General features: G+C 38.3%; 1 protein-coding gene across 7 annotated transcripts in view; it reads left to right on the top strand.

Moving 5' to 3' along the window:
• The window catches only part of SCEL (sciellin), a 266,901-nt gene that overhangs the window by 125,692 nt on the left and 122,252 nt on the right, over positions 1 to 18,957 (top strand). The window lies entirely within an intron of this gene.

Below are 18,957 nucleotides of genomic sequence, written 5' to 3'. Positions count from 1 at the left end.
CCGCTGCTGCTGCTGCTGCTCCTCATTTGAGGGGGGTTGTCTGCACCTGTGCCTACGCTTGTCCAGCTGGCCTAGGTCACGTGACATGCTTGCTCCATGACTGGGCTGGGTAGGGAGTGAGTACATTGGCTCATTGGCAACTGTGTGGGAAGTGGGTCCCATCCCTACAGCTGCACATGCTAGGAGATTCTCCCCAAAGGAGCTTGGACTGCTCCCAGGAGTTGGATGCTGGACAGCCCAAACCAGCTGACTATAGATGATTTTCTAACACAGTGAGATGCTCTTCTGAAGAGCATGAAGAGAAGACACAGAGAACAGAGAAGTAGAAGGCAGGTGGGGCATAGATAAATTGTATTGTGAAAATGGTAGTCACAAGAGTAGAAGGGCTGGATTGGTACCCACTCTCAGGAAGTGGTGAGACATCTGGTGACCACGGGTGCTGGGTTGCTTGGGACATGGGAACTGGCTTAATTCTGGAAGAGCATGTAGTGTTCCCTGGCTCTCAGGCTTTGGAGTCAGAGACTCATGTTTGTCCCTGAGATTCAAATCCCAGCCTCAGCACTGGGTGACCTTGGACATGTTTTTTAACCACTATATACTCACTTACCTCCTTGGTAAAAATTGTACCTACAGGATGTAGTTGACATAGTAATAAAATGACAATGCATGTAAGTGCTTAGCATAGTTCCTAGCATATTATATGTTAGCTGTTATTATTAATATTATTATTTTATGTCTCCCATGATTTTTGAATACTATTCTATTCCTATATCTCCATAGGAAATTCCAACTCACCTTTCAAATCCAGCTCAGAGGTTACCTTCTCTGTACATCCGTGAACCTTCCCCTTGCCCCACGTAGACCTAATAATTCAGGTCAATACTTATTGAATGACTCTTATATACAAGATTCAGTAGTTTTCTAGATGCTAGAAATATCAAAGATGTCAAGGACATAGTTTGGTTGCTCAGTAGTCTGTAATCTAAAGGGAGAAGCAGAGACATAAACATATTATTTTAATATATTCCAGTAAAAACCATGATAGCACTTTGCGTTTTCTTCCACCTACACCATGTAGCAATTATGCCATTATGATTTAGTTATTTGCATGTCTACCTCTCTTAGTAGGCTGTATACTTTTTAAGCTCAAGAATACGTCTTTTTTGTCTTTTTATCCCTAGAATGTTAGTCACTCAGTATCTTTGTTGAATAAGGTAAAATTCCATTATATTTTCACTGAAAAACTTAATTATTAATTTTCGGAGATGTTATTCCCAATGAGTTATTACTATTTAAGAGTAAAGGTTTCTTTTTTTTTTTCCCAAAATTCTACAAGTTACTTCCTTACCAAAAATGAAGGTTTAGTCACTGTTCAATGTTGTCACCTCTGTTGGTGTCTGGAGATCACCAGGCTGAAGCATGAGATAAAGTACACATTGCAAGATAAAGCTCCAGGTTCAGGGGCATTGGGGGTGGAATGTAGGGCTAGGGGAGCAGGTAGAGACAGACGTAGAGCTGGACAGACACATGAGGAGAGAGGGAGAGTGAGAGAGGAGGATGCTTGGAGGCATCTACCATGTGTGAAGGGGAAAAGAGTCCAGTGTAATTGCAGCAGAACAAGGGAGAGAGCAGATGCCAGAGAGGCAGTGAATATAAGGGAGAAGGGCTTCAGTTATGTCTTTATTTGGAGAGTTGTGTGAAACATTGGATGTGCAGCAAATGCTCAAGGACGTTTGGATGAATTATCTAATTGTAACAAGAAGGGATGTATGGGAGCGTCAGCATAGTGGTCCCTGGTGTCAGGGGGGAGAGTCATCATCCCATCTCCTGGTGAGCCAGGTTGAGCGACACGAAGAGGGGATGAGGACCCACGAAGTAGGGCTTCACCTGGATTGTGGTGTTCCTTTCCCATGTGTACCCCATGCCAAAAATACATGTAGCTCACCTAGTCACTCATGGGATCATTCACCCAGTTAAAATGTCATTTTTTGTGCTTTTGACTTGTTGAACCAATTTTGTCAGTGCCAATTTCTTTCACCTCTAAGTTTTCTTTTATGGTCTGTCACTACAATTTGTGTTAATGGCTAAACATTGTTTGAAAATATAATAAAGCTTTATGGAAATGCTGAGTAACTAAATTTTTTTTCTTTTTCTTTTTCTTTTTTTTTTTTTGCTTCTGTGACTCAGACTTGGCAACTTTACAATTTTGTTTTATCTCCTTTGGCTGATTACCTTGATCAATCAAGACAAATGGAAATAGAGCCCATAGGCAACTGGACTTTGCCAAGGAGATTTGACAATCTTTTAGGGCTGGAAAGAATGTTTTGCAATTTTTTCATTTTGCAGGTGTGGAAACTGAAGTAAAGAGGCCAAATGACTTGCCAAGGCCATACTGTGGAAGCAGAAATAGGAGGCGGTATTCCCCCCCCCCCCCTTAATTGAATCATTATAGAATCATTAATATTTCACAGAGACAGTAGGAAATACTCTATTCTCTAGCACTGGGTAAGTGGAGGAGGATTGTTTTAAAAATTTCAGTCAGGTTTTATTTACTTTTTTCTTCATGTATAATCTCATTTCAAGAGGTGTGGGGCCTATTTCAAGGATCAGTAGGGAGTTTGAGGAGGACCGTGAAATGATCGGATTTATACTTTAGGAAAGTATTCCAGCAGGAATATTCTTCAGCACTGTAAATGAAAAACTATACCTATTTAATTTTTTTTTTCATTTTTAAAATTAATTCAAGCCAGTTTTATTGGCATGAGTCATTTTTTGGACTGGTACAAGAAATATATTATTACCTTTGTACTACCCTGTTATTTCCAGATATGGCTGTATGTTTCTCCTTGAATTGACTTGGTTCAGATAGTTGAAGCTTTTATTTGAGTTGCTTGTAATATTGATGACCCATTTGGTATCATGCATGCTTAGTGGTCTTTTAAAACCCCATGTAATGTGGAATAACACACCTGTCACTTTGTAGCCATCAGTGAAGGCTCTCCAGGAACCCATGTCAAAGCTGGAGTGTGATATACCCTGTACTTACATACTCTTTGACTTACTGCCATGGAATGAAACATTGCTACTTCGATTTATGAGGTCTGGGATATTAGTTTATTTATTAACTGTGTGTATGTGTGTAATGCTGTGGGAATAATGGCCACATTATTCCTATATGGTCACTAATCTAAAGTAATCTTCTAATTGAGGAGAAAAAGCAAAAATATATGAAAAAATAAAATATTTTGCTAACATTAGCCCTTTCAAGATAGTGTATATTTTGATTAATATTTCAAGTAATAGCTTTCAATTTTTAAACATCTGGCCATACACCTTACTTTTAATTCCAGCAAGAAAGATTTCATATTCATTTTGCTTACGAGAAGAAAACAAAGTTCAGAGAGGTTAACTTGCCCAGGGTCAAACAGAAAGTGAAAAAAGTGCACAAATTTAAACCTGGGTCTGTCTGTAGCCACAGCCCCTGCCATTTCTCATAAAGCCTATGTAGTGGATACTTACCCAGTTTTGGGGGGTCCATCCCAGAATCAGAACCCACTTTCTATGTTTGGGAAATGTTCTCCCTTATGATGCCCTGCCCGTCTCCTTGCAATTAGGGCATGGGTCTAGGCTCTGCCAACTAGATCCACCTGCTTGCTCTCCAGACTGTGAATCAGTCACTAGTGACACCAAGAAGCAGGGACCACCTGGAATATATTTCAACAAGGTATGGGATTGGGAGCAGCAACCACAACCAAGTCTAGTTCCCAAAGAACACAGTGACAGTGGCTCCCACAGCAGCTTCCAGTGTCTGGCCACTGAGGCTGCCTAACTGTGTTGCGATGTCTGTGCCCAGTGGGAGTTTGAGGATGTCTTTATTTGACAAGTCCTGTGGTTTGCTTTTGAAAATTGTTTCTGGCTATAAAATTCCTAAGTTTTTATCTCCAGCCCGTTCAGAAAAGATATAAATTATCCAGCATCTTTTGAATAATTTCAATTTCTGCTTTAATTAGCCAGAGTTGGTTTCTTTTATTTGCATCCATAATCCCTGACTGTTATTAAGAGTTGTACTACAAGGGATTGCAGGCAACAGATGCTCAGGAAAATAGGGGGGGAACTGGAATTTATTAGCTATTCTGGAGGGGGGTAAAGGGAAGTGAAAATCAAGTTGATTTAAGAAACTGGACCTGAGCAGTCATTGAAATTCATGGAAAAAAATAACTATTCACATTGTCACCTGTTGTCCCCTTGACTGACAGTTCCATTGAACTGGGGTTTGTGAGACAAAGTGATTGCTACAAGAAGGCAGTTGAACGGTGTGAGGAATTCAAAGACTGTGAGGTGTAGTAATGGATAGCTTAGTGGCAGAAAATGACAAACTCAAAGTTTTTAACTCTCAGCTCAAGGCACCACTGGAAACCAGTCACTCTCTAAAATAGTGCTTAAAGAGTAAGCTCTCTCAGCCACAGGGCTGGGACAGTTGAAAGACACATTCAGAGATTTAGCCTTACAACAACTTTGTAACCTTCCCTTGTCTCTTATGTGGAAATTCCAACTTCAACTAACATAGGAGGCTAAGTAGAAAATCTCTTTGTTGACCCCTGACATGTGGAATAAAAGTTATTATGATAAGAAGAGTCCAGTGGAAGCCCCTGGAATTCTTCCTAATAGTTTTCAAATAATACTATTCATTGATTAATTTATTACACAACTTTTATTGATTGCCTGTTCTGTGTCAGACACTATGCAGTGGTAATTTATTAGTGAACAACAACAAAAAATTTCTTCCTTAGTGGAGCAAAAATCCTGAAGAAAGAAGACAAATTAATAAGTAAAATATATGGTATGTCAGATAGTGCCATGGGAAAAATGAATCAGGGATAGAGTGGTAGTGGAGGGATTGCTTTATTTCTCACAGAGTCAGCTGGGATTAGAATGGAGGGATTGAGGTCTGATGTGCGGTGACCAAGGTAAACATAGGAGGGATTAATGAAATAATACATTATACCAAATGCAAAAATTAATAAATAAAAAACCCAATTTTACATGGTAGAAGGAATCACAAGTCACCAGCAAGGACTTGATAGATGCAAGAGTGATGATTCCCTATCTGATCTTGTCTATGTGGCAGATGGGCATTGAAGAAAAAGTGTTCGTGTTGCTGTATCAGGATTTAAGCTAAGCATGCACATAGAGAATCCAGCTCATTGTGGGTGATCAGTCAATACCATACTATATCTTTGAGTTCTCGTCCTACCTGATACTGTAAACCTTCACATTGATAAATTTGGCATTAATTTAAAAGTGTTTAGCAGCTCAGCTGGTATCCATGGAGTGGTGCTAGAGAATCAAGTACTTTACAGTATTTGGATACTATCAGCCATAGCTTGATTGATTGTTACATTGTTTCATGAATGGCTTCCTTTTCCTCTGTTTTATCATCATTAATCAGTAGGGTAGCCTGCTGTGTGTTGCTGTCTAAACTGAAATTAAAATCTGTTTGTTCAGGATGGTTTAATGGAAGCTTAGTACAGTAAGAGAAGAAGGATTTATGCAAAGATTTATCTTTCAGCACACTCGTTTTCAGAACCTCTCAGTTTGATTATATAGAGTGAAGCTTTTGTCCTTGAGCTGGGTAACTGGATTTGACTCCAAACATTAAAGTACAAAGAGAAGTTTTCCTCCTGTTTAATGTAGCTCTTTGCTAACAACATTAAGATAAATAACATTGGTTCACTTCTCTGCAAAATATGACTTGGCTGACTTATCTACACTAGTTTTATTTTTGTTATAAAAGTTGTTTCTTCTGTTATAAGAATATTTATTATAGTAAATCTGGAAAACTCAGGAATAGAATGTATTTACTTTCTATTGATGCATGGCAAACTGCCACAGGTTTAGTAGCTTAAAACAACATACATTTATTATCTCACAATGTGTGTGGGTCAAGAGTCTGGGCACAGCTCAGCTGGGCCCTTTTCTTAGAGGCTGCCTTCACAATGTCACTAGGGACTATGGTTTCATCTGAGGTTTATGTTACGATTCCAAGCCCAAGCGGTTGTTGACAAAATTCATTTCCTGCAGCTGTAGAACTCACAGTGACTTACTTCTTCAAGCCACAGGAGTTTCTCCTTTCAGGGAAGATCTGGGCCCTCTTTCAGAGAACTCACATGGTTAGGCCAGGCCCACCCAGGATCATCTCCCTTTGGATGAACTCAAAATCAACTGGTGAGGGGCTTTGATTATTATAACTGCAAAAATCTCTTCACCTTTGCTATATAGTGTAACTTAATGTAAGGTATCCTATCATAGTCACAGATCCAGCTAACACTCAAGGGGAGAGGACTGTATACAATCATGGGTCATCTTAGAATTCCACCAACCACAGCAAAAATACTCAATCTGTAATAACAACCTCAAAATTTTAAGGTATTTCTTTCCTGTGTTTTTTTTTCTGTGTAAAGTGTTCTTGACATAATTGTTGTTAAATTTTGCACAACAGTTTTCTAAACTTTTTATGATTGAAAGTTTCAGATATACACAAAAGTAAAAAGAAGGCTAAACTCCCATGAACCCATCATCCAGCTTCAACAATTATTATCCTTCTGCAGTGTATAACATTTTGAAGTTTACTCCTCTGTCATTATCATTTTAGCAATTTTCTCAATTTATTAAAAAAATCTTCAAAACATAATTCATCTATTCATGAAATTAGCACATCTATTGAATGTTGACTATATACTAAGGTAGATTACTAAACAAAAGAGATAAGGCCCTGCCTTCAAAGAGCTTATTGTCAAAAAGTGTCTTGCCAGTAAAAAGGCGATTTCAATATAGTGTGATGTATGTTACCTGCAGTATGAGCTGAGAGTGCCAAGGGATGCATGGATACCAAACCCAGTTTTGAGGAGTCATAGGAGGTTCCATAAAGGAGAAATATATATGGCATATGGTATATATGGTATGCCATATATATTACCTTAAAATTTTTTGTTGGCTGTTTCCTTATCTAGAACTTAAGCTTCATGGATTTTTGTTTTTGTTTTTGCTGCTGTACATGCAGTGTCTAGACTGTTGTCTGGCACATGGTAGGCAGTCAATAAATATTTGAAGGATGAATAAGGAGGACAGTAATTAGTCAAAAGGAGAGGAAACCATAAGGGTGATGGAGTGGGGTGTCCAGAGGCGGTGATTTCTGAAAAGTACAGAGTATGAGCAAATTTTTAGAGACAGGAGAGCAGGGCTCATATTATTATCAGTAGCAGTAGCAGCATTTTCCTCCTATACTGAATGAATGTCTCATAATTTACTTAATTAGTTCCCATTGTTGATTATTTAGTTTCAATTTTTTATTATATAATTATACATATTTTTGCTTATAAATCTTATACTTCTTAAATATTCTGTTAATAGACGAGTTCCAGAAGTGGAATGACTGGGACAGTAATATGAACATTTTAGAGACTTTTGATGTGTGTATCAACCAGGGTTCAGTCAAAGAACAGAGCCATAGAAAATAGTACATAAAGATTTATCACAGGGTATTTATCACAGGGAGGGGGAGAGTCTAGGTTGAGCTTCCAGGAATAATTCTCCAAATATTCATTTTTTTAAAAGGAGGTACTAGGTATCGAGCCCAGGACCTTGTGCATGCTAAGCATGCACTCTACCACTGAGCTATACCCACCCCTGTATTCTCAATGCCATACTTAAAACTGGGCCAACAAGAGGGCTGATGCCTGTTCTGGGAAATGGCCAGGAAGCCACCTGCTGAATTGAAACGTGGCCTCCACAGCTGCCATATGCAAAGGCACACTATGCCAGCTGAAGCCCATGCCAGCAAATGGTTGCCCATATTTGACACCTCTAAAAGGAAGTGAAGGAAGCTGGCAGTTCTCCTCACGCTGTCATGTTACACCCAAATGCCTCCACATCTGTGCTTGCCAGAAGCAATGCCACAGCAGCCAAGAATGGCTGTTGCCTCACATCTGCTTTCCAGATCTCACCAAGGGCATTGACTTGTACCAACTCAAATCATACTAGAATCACAGCGACAAGGGACTCTGGAAAATGAATTTTCAGTTTGCAGGCTGTGGCAGTTTAGCAGGTTAGGAAGCTATTTTAATGAAGAAGGAGGCAGGAGTGTCTGCTGAGTACCAATCCACCACACCCACCAAAGTACATGCTGTCAAATTGCTTCTAAAAGAATTTGACGGGTTGTGGTCCTGTCAGGAAGGGACCTGATATGGGAAAGTGCCAGTTTGATAGCCCTGTACCCTATAGTTGTGTATAGTTTCCTAAAAAAAAAGACCTTTGTAGGAAGTACATTTTTGGATGAATTAAAGTAGTACCATATTGCTTTTGGCATTGTTTGATTACTCATTAGGTTGATTACTTCCCCAAACATTTGATAACAAGTGTCATTTTGGTTTTTTTTTTTTTTTTAGGTAACTAGTCATCTCTTTGCCACAAATCTATTAGGTTCTTAAAATATTTTTCCCAGTAAATTTATATATAGTCATACATCGGAGATAGCGTGGATTTGGTTCCAAACCATTATTACTTTATTTATTCACAGTAAAGTGAGTATCACAAGGAAGCAAATCATATGTATTTTCAGGTTTCCCAGTGCACATAAAAGTTATGTTTATACTTTACTGTAGTCTATTAAGTGTGCAATAGCATTATGTCTGAAAAACCCCTTGTACATACCTTAATTAAAAAATACTTTATTGCTAAAAAATACTAACCATCATCTGAGCCTTCAGCAAGTTGTAATCTTTTTGCTGGTGGAGGGTCTTGCCTCGATGCTGATGGCTGCTGACTGATCAGGGTGGCAACTGCCGAAGGGTGGGGTAGATGTGGAACTTCTTAAAGACAACATTGAAGTTTGCCATGTCAATTGACTCTTTCATGAGCAATTTCTCTGTCACATACAATGCTGTTTGATAGCATTTTGCCCACAGTCGAACTTCTTTCAAAGTTGGAGTCAATCCCCTCAAACCCTACTGCTGCTTTATGAACTAAGTGTATGTACTATTCTAAATCCTCTGTTGTCATTTCAACAGTCTTCACCAGGAGTAGATTCCATCTTGAGAAACCACATTCTTTGCTCATCCATAACAAGCAACTCCTCATCTGTGAAAGTTTTGTCATGAGATGGCAGCATTTCAGTCACGTCTTCAGGCTTCACTTCTAATTCTACTTCTCCTGCTCGTCCACCATATCTGCAGTTACTTCCTCCACTGAAGTGAACCCCTCAAAGTCATCCATGAGGGTTGGAATCAATTTCTCCCAGACTCCTGTTAATGTTGATATTTTGACCTGTTAACGATCATGAATGTTCTTAACGGCATCTAGAATGGCGAATGCTTTCCAGGAGATTTTCTATGTATTTTGCTCAAATCTCTCAAAGAAATCACTGTCTATGGCAGCAATAGCCTTATGAGATGTATTTCTTAAATAATAAGACTTGAAATTCGAAGTTACTCCTTGATTCATGGCCCACAGTGATGTTGTGTTAACAGGTGTGAAAACAACATTAATCTCGCTGTACATCGCCACCAGAGCTCTTGGGTGACCAGGTGCCTTGTCAGTGAGCAGTCATATGTTGAAAGGAATCTTTTCTTTAGAGCAGTTGGTCTCAACAGTGGGCTTAAAATATTCCGTAAACCATGTTATAAACAGATATGCTGTCATCCCGGCTTTGTTGCTCTGTTTATAGAGCACAAGCAGACTAGATATATCATAAACCTAGGGGCCCTAGGATTTTCTACATGCTGGATGAGCATTGACTTCAATTTCAAGTCACCAGCTGCATTAGCCCCTAACAAGAGAGTCAGCGTGTCAGTTAAAGCTTTGAAGCCAGGCATTGACTTCTCCTCTCTAGCCTTGAAAGTCCGAGGTGGCGTCCTTTTCAAATATAAGGCTGCTTCATCTACACTGTTAATCTATCTTAGGTTAATCATCTTCATTAATGATCTGAACTAAATCTTCTGGATAACTTGCTGCAGCTTCTACATCAGCACTTGTGGTCTCATCTTGCAATTTGATTTTATGGAGATGACTTCTTTCCTTAAACCTCATGCACCAATCTCTGCTAGCTTCGGACTTCTCCTTCAGCTTCCACACCTCCCTCAGTCTTCACAGAATTGAAGAGAGTTAAGGCCTTGCTCTGGATTAGGCTTTGTCTTAAGGGAATGTTGTGGTTAGGGTGATCTATCCAGACCACTACAATTTTCTTAAAAACAGCAATAAGGCTGTTTCATGTTCTTCTCATTCATGTGTTCACTGGATTAGCATTTTTAATTTCCTTCAAGAACTTTTCCTTTGCATTCACAACTTGGCTGACTTGTGCAGGAGGCCGAGCTTTTGTCCTATCTCGGCTTTTGACATGACTTCCTCACCAAGCTTAATCATTTCTAGCTTTTGATTTAAACTGAGACATGTGTGACTCTTCCTTTCACTTAAACACTTAGAGGCCACTTTAGGGTTATTAATTGGCATGATTTCAATATTGCTCTATCTCAGGGAACAGGGAGGCCGGAAGAGAGGCAGAGAGATGGGGAACAGCTGGCCGATGGAGCAGTCAGAACACACACATTTATTAAGTTTACTGTCTTATATAGGTACAGTGGTGCCCCCAAACAATTACAATAGTGACATCAAAGATTAATGATCATAGATCACTATGCAAACATAATAATAACAAAAAAGTTTGAAATATTGTGAGAATTACTGAAATGTGATACAGAGACACAAAGTGAACAAATGCTGTTGGAGAAATGACACCAGTAGACTTACTCTACATGAGGTTGTCACAAATCTTCAATTTGTTAAAAAAAAAAAATGCCATATCTGAGAAGTGTAATAAAGCAAAGCACAATAAGATGTGAAAGTATTTTTTTATTGTGATAAATATATATATAACAGAATTTACCATTTTAACCATTCTTAAATGCACAGTTCTGTGGCATTAAATGCATTCACATTGTTGTTCAGTTAAATATGCACAAGCTTCAAAAGTATTAACTCTTTACTGAATTTGTTGCAAACGTTTTTCCAAATTTGTCATTTAATTGTTTGACATACAGTGTTCAAATGATTTTCTGTCAGTATTTCCAGCACTTCTATTCTTTCTTCTTCTTTTTTTAATGGTTTAATTTTTAAATTTAAATCTTTATACTATTTTGAACATTTTATCTATGATATAGCCGAAGTTCTGTTTATTTGTATATAAATATAAAAATGTATAATTATATTTTAAGCCAAGTTGACTATTTTAAATATAGCTTTATAATATATTGAAACATCTTATAGCATTCATCATTGTTTTCAAAATTGCGTTTGGTCTGCTTACTCACCCTGAGATAAAATTTTCTCGGTTACCTGTCATTTTGCTTATGCTGCATAAACACTGCATGTGCTGATGCTAATCTGTAATTTTACAAATCTCCATTTATCCGTACAACTGTTTAGACTGAATATTTTCTTTAGCATTTGGAATAGATTAGCAAACATTAGGGAATATATATGTTCTAACAAAGGGTCAAAGAGCTTTATTCTGCAGTTTTTCCGTTCAGTTCTCTGAGAAGTTCGGAGAAGACTCTCAACAGTATTTTATAAGGCAATTGCTTACAGGGTGTGTAGTTATGAACTGTTATTCTTTTCTTTTCTTTCTGTATAGCTAGTGTTTTTAGTTTGTATTTTTAGCATTATGGTTCCTTGAATCCAGCCTATTGGGGCTTCTGTGTTAGATAGGACTGGGATGTTATTTGGAACATATGTACAAACAAAGTATAGCCAACACTTTAATTTAGGGTGAAACCTAATCTGCTTTTAATTAAAAATTCATATTATAACTGATCTTTTTTTGCAGTCACAAAAAGCTTATGACACGACATGAATAGATTGTCTGGTGGGGGTGCATAAGGCAGGGAGACATGAGCAAAGAATTTTTTGGTTTCATAAGACATGCATGTAAGCAATTCATTTAAAAAATTTGTATGGGATTTAAATTTTTATAGATGTGATCTCATATTTGAATGGAGAGAAACACTCATTTATTTATTCAGTACACATGTATTTGTTGGGTGCTAGTAGGTGGTAGCACATAGCACAGCAAGAAAGGAACACTGTGGCTGGAAGACAGCGGGCAAGGAGACATTGGATTTCAGGATGCTCATTATTCGGTTAAATGTCATAAAATGAGAATTTAGTGATGGCTTCATGAAAATAAATTTTTATTTGTTTTAAGTGCTTTAACTGAAGCAGCAGCCAAAAATATATCAGATTTTTATAAAACTAGACAAATCCATTACCCTAGCCTGGGCTCTTGTACAACACCTCACTTCATATTGATTATTCTTTTTCATCTTTTTCCTTCCTCTGCATTGAGATAGCGCAGACACACACACACACACACACACATTTTATTATGCAGCCCTCCCCATACCTTTCCCGCCTCTCCATTGAGGCCGGGTGTTCCATTCACCCTGGTTCAAGTTGTATGTTAAATAAACACGATGCTACCTCCCCTTATGTCCCTGCTTATGCTTTATTTCTTCAGGAAGTTTTCATGATTTACTGTCAACAGTTTTGAGTTTATTCAGTTTAACTCTAATCTCATGATACTCTTGAACTTACACATACTTCTTTGTGTGCATATTTCTGTACCGTCTCTTCCGTATTGGGATCATTAATCTGTATGAGAGCCAGTCTTTACCTCAGACAAGAAATAGGCAGTAATATAACTTTTAGTCCCTTTGGATACTGTATTTAGAAAGTACCAAAATGAGTCATATTATTTTATTTTGGGCTCTCTCATTTACAAGGAACAGACGCACTAAGCTGTCCTATGTAAGGACATAATCAGGAATTCATGGGCATCTCAGAAGAGGAGTAAAATATAGCTGGGTTGCCTCTTGTCAGTCATTGCTCTCTCTCCACCTGCTCTTGAGTCATTCTCTCTTGTGACTTGCTGCTTCTATTTGCATGTGTGTCATCATCTATGATCTTCTCCATGTCTGTACACGAAGCTGCCTTTATGTGAAATCAATCTGGCAGCAAAGCACGTGGCTTGGGTTTCAGTCTTGTTCTCCCAGCTAGTAATCTTACTGGCTATGTGACCTTGGACAAGTTTCTTAATTCCTCTGTGCCTCAGGATTCTCTTCAGCGAAATGAAGTGGTGGGGAGTTGTTAGCAACAGTAATAACTTCATAGGGTAAATAAACTAAGAATGTGAAACACATAGCTAGTATCATATAAATGATGGCTCTTATTATTTATGCATTCTATTTTCATTTCCTCATAACTTCAGCTTGCCAGTGGGGCATCATGGCTGTCCTGATACTTTCTACAGGATAGCCCTGGCTTTGCAACTAACTCAGTCCCATATTCTCAAAGGAGGAATCTCTTTGGCTCAGCTCATCTTTTTAGGCTGGGCCTTATTGACATCGGTTCCTAGCAGACTGGTGGATTGGCTGACATTTAGACAAGTGCCTTGCTCTGTCCAATCCCATGTACAAGGGGTTGGGAATGGAATCCCACATACACAGAATGGCTGCTGTCTCTCACCAGATATGGTCGGTCAGTTTCCCAGTTTCCAGCAGAAGAGAGAATGGGCAACAGACACCATAAAACTTGCATTGGCCAAAGATTTAAGTGAATATATTTATGGAAACATTGATTGGATTTTTAGTGAGTTTTATAAATTGAATCAAGATTTTCATTGACTTTAAAGATATAATTTATGGACTACTTTTTACTATTACAAACACGGACCCTTTAAATCTGGTAAAGACATGACACCTCAGTGTAATAGAAGGAGCATGAAGTTTGGAGTCAGGTTATCTGGATGCATTCTGGTTCCTTCCTCATCCACTGGTTAATCCTGGGCAATCATGGTATCTCTCTGAGCATCCCTTTCTTCACTGCAAACAGGGACAAAATATAATCCATCTCACAGATTGTAAAATATCAATTATTATTATAAATATAACTTTATAAGGAGTAGCTTCTCTGAATAGTGCCTTTGCTTAAAGCCTCAGCATCAGAGCTTGGATACAGTATGTCATGATCACAATAGATAAAAAGTCTTTTTAATGTCTGTATTTGCCAGATTCAAAAGGCTAGCAGTACAGAGAAAAAAAAAAAATCAATGGTAGAGTGAAGATAACAATGAAGTATAAGTGATATGGAAGAATAGCGGCTCAATACTAAGCTGGAAATAATAAAATTCCAGTAGTTTCCTTAGATCAAGGTCTTGGGCCTCATAAAAGAGAAAAGGAAGCCATTTCAAAAATTTTGAATGTATTATTGTGCTCAGGTATAGCAGGGCTCACTCTTACTAACCTCATTTTAAAAATTGCAAAACTAACTTACTTTCTAATGTTCATATTGTATATCGGTAGCTCAAGCACGGTCACACGCAGGATTCTGATGGAAGATCACCTTGGTTGAATGTCCGAAGAGTGTCCGACAGAATGTCCGAAAATACTCTTCAAATAGACTAATAAGTTCCGAATTATTGGTTTTCCTTGAGAAGACACATTTTAGCTAGGCTGAGGAGTTGGGTCTTGTGAGAGATAGAATTATCTGATAAATGCTAACAACTTTCATTTCACAAATATTCCTGAGGGAATGGGATATATTTGTAGAACTAACTCAGGTTAAGTCAGACTACCTGTGTTTGGATTCCAGTTTCACAATTTACTAGGTCAGCAATTCACAGTTTCATCTTAAATGGCGATAATAAAGATAACTTGTAGTCATGTAGTTCATAGGTTTGAATGAGCTAATACATATAAAGACTGTATAAGTATCAACTCCTGTTATATTAATGAGACAACAAGTCTGGAGAATGGAATCGTATCTTAGTAAAGTGTGTATATGTGTGTCTGTGTGTGTGTAGGGACAGCCAAAAGATATCATAAAATCATTAGGACTGAAAATAGTGTGAGTGCTAGAAAATAATATGAAGAACCCACCCAGAGGGTGGTGGGTGTCAGTTGTTAATTTTCCTTCTTTCACGGTGTTGCAGAGAATCATTCAGCCACTGATGAAAGCACTTTTATTACTGTGTGAATGCCAGAGAAAGATTAATATAAACATTCTCTCTCATCTTAATGGTCCACTAACCATTTTGTTTGTCAGTAGGAGAGTTTTCTGGTCCCTAGTTAGTTATTTTTTTTTCCTTCAGTTTCATTGATTTTATTTAACTTTTTGTACTGAGCAATAGGGGTTTACAGATTGTTCAGTGTCTATGTCTATGTAAGAAAATTTGGTGACTGTGACAGTTTCTCAAAGAAGTAAACATAAAGTAAGCATGCTTTATGCTGGGAATGTTAATTTCACCATTCAGCTTGTATGTTGCATTCAGCCGAATGTTAGGTGGCTGACACGGATGATCTCAGAAGTGATTTCCCACAGATTTACCCTCATTTCTACCACTTTCTCTGTTGATAGTCGCTGAAACCACTTAGCAGCAGTACTTTTCCCTTGATGTGACTTTTGCAAAGACGGTGGCACAGTGAATTACTCAGAGTTGGGTTTGGTGGCAACTATCAATAAAACTCAAATGACAGAGCCTTAATTAAGGAATTTCACTTCTCTCTCCCGTTAATGCCTGGCTGTAGGCATTCCATGGCTCTACTGGCAGGCAGCTCTGCTACTTAAAGTGCTCCAGGACCCAGGCTTCTATCCAGGTTTTCTTTCATCCATGGTCTCCATTTCTCAAGCCATGCCAGTATAGCACCATGCAGACATTGGGAATGAGGAAATGGAGAAAGGCATGTTCCCATCATTTACAGACACTTCCTGGTGCTTCACCCAGTATTCTGCTCACATCCCAACAGCCAGAACTTAGTCACAGGGCTATGCCTATCTGTAAGGGAAACTGAGAGCTACGCTCTTTATTGTGTACAGTGGATGTGCCCAGGAAGAAGGGAGACCAGTTAGTTATTTGGGGACAAATAGCAGCCTTTGCCATCCTGTGTCTAGGGCAGCTATGAGTCAACCTGTAAAATAAGACACGATGTAAAATGCACTTAAATGTTCATTTAAGTATTTCAGCAACATCTCCAACTGCTTGGTTTCTTAAAACATAGTATTTAATTAATTATCACAAAAGAAGCTCTTTTATTTCAATCAGTGAATTAGAAGTTCAGGCGAAGATATAATTTTAATGATCTGCTTGGCTTCCTAAACCCATATTTGTTAAACTCCCATAGCAGATTCCCCAAAGGATCAGGTGCGTGCCTGATTGAAGATTGATTTCAATCTGGGTTGGAAGAAATTTAAGAAAATCTGGTTCTATGGTGTGGATTCTCAGTGTTAGGTCACGTGCTGTGAACTTCCCTTTACTTAATTCTAAACTTTGACTTTGTTTTTCAAACAAGCCCTTGCCTTAAACTTCATTAAATAGATCCTCTAGGGCCAAAGTCCACCATTCCTGTGGGGGACAATGCCCTAAGTCTTTCTCTGAGGTCCTGTCAGCATCTGCACCTGATGTCTACCACATCCAGCTTTATGTCCACTGGAGTCCCCAGTACTGTGTCCTTGGTACTGAGACACTCACCACTGAACCCTTATGCCACTCTGGGCTTCTGGGCACTGCCTGGAGCTTTCTGGACCACTTGTCCCCCTGGGATGTCTTTATCCTGTGAGTTTCTGCCTCCCTATTCCAGCCTCTTCCAGAAAGCCTCTATCTTCATATGCCTAATGATCCAGATTAAAAGTGAGAGATTTCATGAATAAGCCTTATTTGCATGATGTAAAAACAAAACAAAACAAAACAAAACAAAACAAAACAAAACAAATGTACTTATATGCTTGTCATTGTAGAGATAGAATAGTTGGCAGTGGGAGGGCACTGCTTATGGTAGCTGCAGCTACAAATTAAATTTGGAGCTGATAGGTGCACAGTGTCAGAATCACCATCACGTAAATTAAAATCAGGTACCCTTGAGGTTATCAGTGGTCCAGTCCAGGACGAGCAGCATCACTTCCCCTAGGAAGCCAGAAATGCCTTCTTGGCTTGAAAATGGCTTATAAAGATGACCATCTAACTTGCTCTTTACAAATATTCAGAAGAAAACATACTCCTTTCTTTCAGAAAAGGATCTCTCAGGGCATAGTGAGCAAGAGCTTGGGCTTTGGATTCAGGCAGATCTCGGGGAACTCTGACTCTCTCATTTACCAGCTATGTTACTTTGGGAAAGCTGCATCATCTCTAAAATGGGTGTAATAGTGGTACTTACAGGATTATTGTGAAGAGAAAGGAAGAAATTTGCTTAAATACTTGGTGTACTATTTACACATTGTATGCCCTTAATAAATACCAGCTTAACAAACAAGGAAGATACTACTATAACTACAACTTCATTGCTGTCTTTAAGAAGAGCAGGTGGGGAATCACACATTAGATTAAAAAAATTAGTATGATCCTCCATATGCTATATTCCAATATGGAAAATATGATATGGAAAATCAGAATTCTTTCCCCCCCAAGTTTTATTGAGATATAATTAACATCAGCACTATGTAAGTTTAATGTGTACAGCATAATGATTTGAGACATATATAATATATGTATATGTATTGTGAAGTGATTACCACAATAAGTTTAGTTAACATCCATCATCTCATATAGATTACCAAAAGAAAAAAGAAAAAGAAAAAAACTTTTTGTCCTTGTGATGAGAACTTTTAGGGTCTACTCTCTTGACAGCTTTCATATATAGCATACAGCAGTGTTAACTGTAGTCATCACGTTGTACATTACATCCCTGGTAATTATTTATCTTATGACTGGAAGTTTGTACCTTTTGACTACCTTCATCCAATTCCCTCTCCCCTAAAACTCTGCGTCTGGTCACCACAAATCTGATCTCTTGGAAATATCATGATTTGTAGCATGTTCTACCATTATACTGTATGAAACTCCATTATTGTGGTTATGTTTTAGTTTTATGAGTGGTAAGAAATTGAGGGACTATGCCAGGCTCAAAAAGGAAACCAGAGGGAGGTGTCCTGGAGTATTTGCATAATTATTACTCCACCTAAACCCCAATTCTAATCTCCAAAATCTTACTTTAAGCCTGTTGTGATTGCTTTGATTTCTGGTACAACTGGCAATTACCATACCTGTTTCAAGCTGGCGAAACCTGAAAACATCTTGCTCCATTTGACAAAGCAGAGAGATGGAGTTCTTACCTGGTATTTCAAACAGGTATCAGGTGAAGCTCTGTGATGTACAGAGCAGTCTGTGGATACTAAGATCTGCCTCCCCTAGGACCCTGTTAGAAATGCAGAATCTTCAGCCCCACCCCAAACCAGCTGAATTAGAATCTGCTTTCTTTTTTTTTTTAATTGAAGTATCGTTATGCACAGGTGTACAGCAAAGTAATTCAGTTGTATATTTTTTTCGGATTATTTTCCATTATAGATTATTATAAGATATTAAATATAGTTCCCCATGTTAATCCTTGTTGCTTATCTGTTTTATGTATGGCCACTTGTATCTGTTAATCTCATTCTCCTCATTTAGCCCTCTCCCCTCTTTTCCCCTGTGATATCTGCAAGTTTGTTTTCTATGCCTGTGAGTCTGTTTTGTATATAGATTTGTTTGTATTTTTTATATTCCACATATAAGTGATACCATATAATAGTTATCTTTCTCTGACTGACTTAATTCACTTAGTATGGTACTCTCGGTCCATCCACGTTGCTGCAAGACCCCAGAGAAGCACTGATGTGAAGGATATTTATCATGTATTTTTTTTTACATTTTAGAAATAGTTAGGCCAGGGTAATTGATCTCATCTGTTTCAACCAATTTGTTAAAAATTGTGTGCTCCCTAAATACAACACAGAAACAGACTCATATATGTAGAATACAAACTTGTGGTTGCCAAGCGAGAGGGGAGTGGGAAGGGACAGACTGTGAGTTCAAAATTTGTA

The sequence above is a fragment of the Camelus dromedarius genome, chromosome 13 (genome assembly GCF_036321535.1).
Source record: "Camelus dromedarius isolate mCamDro1 chromosome 13, mCamDro1.pat, whole genome shotgun sequence".
Taxonomy (NCBI): domain Eukaryota; kingdom Metazoa; phylum Chordata; class Mammalia; order Artiodactyla; family Camelidae; genus Camelus; species Camelus dromedarius.
This window is presented reverse-complemented; position numbering and strand designations above follow the sequence as displayed.